Here is a 3,082-nt window from a genome sequence, read left to right as displayed (position 1 = left end):
GAACTCGTAGAAATATTGTGAGTATTAAGTGAGATAATGAATAAAAATCAGATAGCCCTGGGAATATAAACTCAGCAAATGTTAGTTTTTACTGCTGATATAATGCAGTATACTCAGAAGTAGATAGGAAAGCAGTTATGGAGCAAGGAATTTTTCATTCATTTCAGCAAATGTGTATAGGGCATCTACACATCTCCTAAAGTATCACAAAAATGATGGTGGGCACTGTGGATAGAATCCTAAATGTGAAATATATCCTCTTTCACTTTAATGTGCATCCTACTTAAAGCATAAGACATGGAAATAGAGCAGCAGTGAGAATTATAAAGAAAGGAAGGACATCATGCTGAACAACAGTAGAGAATCTAATTTAGACCGGGGGCTTCAAACAACAAAAACAAACCAACAAATACAAACCAATAAGCTTCGCAGAAGAAGACACACTTACATTGAGTGTGAAAGGACACTGAGGAGAACAGGCATGGGTGGAATGTGGAAGGTAGGGGTGCCGTGCAAAGGTCCGGGAGGAAGACGCAGTGTGCCCTGTTGGGAGGAGCTGAAAAGTTCTAAGTGCAGAGGTGTCCGTCCAACCTGTGACCCACAGCACAACCCAGGATGGCTGGGATTGCTGCCCAAGACAAAATCATAAATTTATTTAAAACATGATGAGATTTTTTTTCTTTTTCTATTTGTCTGAAGGAGACTGGCAGCATTACTGCATAGTTATACTGCTAATTAACCTTCAACTACTTGTATAGCACATAAGAAATAATACTGCTCACATATACGAGAAAGCGGGCCAATGAAATGTGCACATGATGAGTTTTTTTTGTGATTATGTGTCATGATGTATTTAATGTGTGGCCCAAGATAACTTGTCTTCTTCCAGTATGACCCAGAGAGGCCAGAACTTTGGACACCCCTGCTAGGGATTACGGGGTTAGAGAAATCACCACGACTAGTCCAGGGGACTGAGGGGCACTCCAAGTCAAAACCTGTGTGGATGTGTGTGCACATGCATGTCTTTGTGTGTGCAGGTATTTAAAGATGATTTATAAATGCAAACAGACATACATTATGACTAGAGAATCAAAAATATAGCATAAATGTCGAGAGAATACGGTAGGAGATTTTGCTGGAGAGGGTTGGTCAGAAGTCACGAGGGAAAAGCTGTCCCTATAAAACATCATAACTTCTAAATATCTGAAACATGACATTGTAAATGACAATGCTTATTCTGCAACCAGTGCTGGGTTTTATCATGGTCAACAGGAAGCAGTATGACCAAGAGGAAGAAAGCAGAACTTGCCCTTCAAATATACCCCTTTGTTAGTACAACTTAGCATCCTGGAGAAAACGGGGGCAGTATGAGAAACAAATTAATTCTCTCTTAAGTTTTACCTTACATTTCCTATTGCCTATTTGGTCCTGCTTTCTATTAAAACACCCTTCTCCCTTCTCAAGAGGACACGTTCCTAAAATTAAAGAAGCATACTAATGACAGTTGGGAAGAGTGTCACTTTAATCACTGACAATCCTGCCCACTGTCCTTAGTGCCTCCCATCAGGTGAGAATATTAACCAAGTTAAAAGTTCTCTCTTGGGAGAAATTATATACAAAATATACATATATAATTACTTATAATTACATACAGATATAAAATTTATATACTGTATTTTTCAGACTATAAGACGCCCCCCCCCAAATATGGGAGGAATAATGGTTGTTAATGTTGCTGTTGAGTTCTGTTTACATTTACATTGGTGAAATATTATGTTATTTATGTTATTAAATATTTTACCACATTTTTGGCTTCAAAATTGTTTTCCTTATTGTCCTCCTCTAAAACCTAGGTGCATCTTACAGTCCAAAAAATATGGTGTACATATCCCCAAATTTACCAATGAAGAAGGAAGACAATACACTTGAAGAAGACCATCTGTAGTCACATAACTGAAAAGTAGTACAATCTGGTTTAAGTCAAGGTCATTATGAGTCTAAAGGTTGCGATGTTTTGGGACCTTTCGCTGCCTCTTCCCATGCTGAATAACATTTTGTCCCCGCAAAATCAACAATTTTCCTATAAACTTAAACTTACAAGCAAAAATGGAAGAGAAACAACTTCGAGGCACAAGGACAGCATGGTCCAAGCAGTCTGATACCTAGTGTTAAATAGTTTGTGCCATTTATTGTGTGTCCTTTATGTTCTGGAGCATACAGCACTTTTTGCTGCTGTTACAAAAGTACATACTGAGTCACAGATTATAGCTTAGGAGATGACATGTCCAAGATTCATTTTTATTGCATGACGTCTCCAAAGTGCATGCAATTTCACCAGTAGCAAAATTAAGCACCATCCATATGATAATAATATAAGGGATAAATAAACTGGCATGTGAAGGTCTTGCATACAAGAGAAATTGTGTTGTTTTACTTAAGCATCACAAAGCAGGTACAAAGAATCCTCATCTTCCTTGTAGAGATGGAGAACTCTAGAAACAGTTCACCTGACTTGTCCCAATAGTCAGAGCCAGAAAACCCGAGCCTTCCACTTTTCTGCTGCTCCAAAATGTGAACGGACCATCTGAAACTCTTTCAAAACTGATAGACAAATTCATAACAGCATTACCTTCTTGAGGTCAGCAGTGTCGTTTTCACTGTTAACTACGGTCTAGCCTCAGAACTGTCTCTGAACCCACCTGTGTTGTTCATGGAAGTGTCTATTTAGCCAGCCTAGTTAGGGGTTTGACTTTTTTTCCTAGGGATCAGCTAGACTTTCCTGTCATATAATTATTTTCAAGTTGTGTCCTTCTAGACTCTTGGGCTTAAGACCCAGCACACTTGGCTCGAGTAGATCAGAATTCTTGCCTACCTCGTCGCTCTGACCTGCACGTGCTCTGTCTCAAGGCTAAATTAAGGACTCTCCCCTTCTTTTCTTTCAGCTGAGGACCAGGCAGAGAAGCAAAATGTTAGAGGGGTCACAGCCCATGCCTGCCAAGGATTCCCCATTTCAGCAAAGCATCCTTTCTGGTAAGCCACTGGAGATTTTCCCAAAGAATCTGAGTTATCTTGGACTGCGCTA

General features: G+C 39.5%; 1 non-coding gene across 1 annotated transcript; it reads right to left on the bottom strand.

Moving 5' to 3' along the window:
• Positions 1-687: 687 nt before the first annotated feature.
• Positions 688-815, bottom strand: LOC114488488. The gene has a single exon (XR_003683803.1). It is a non-coding gene; the product is annotated as a small nucleolar RNA SNORA19 (small nucleolar RNA).
• Between the last annotated feature and the right edge of the window lie 2,267 nt (positions 816-3,082).

The sequence above is a fragment of the Phyllostomus discolor genome, chromosome 12 (genome assembly GCF_004126475.2).
Source record: "Phyllostomus discolor isolate MPI-MPIP mPhyDis1 chromosome 12, mPhyDis1.pri.v3, whole genome shotgun sequence".
Classification (NCBI taxonomy): domain Eukaryota; kingdom Metazoa; phylum Chordata; class Mammalia; order Chiroptera; family Phyllostomidae; genus Phyllostomus; species Phyllostomus discolor.
Note: the sequence above shows the minus strand (reverse complement) of the source record. Positions and strands in the feature narration are given on the sequence as shown.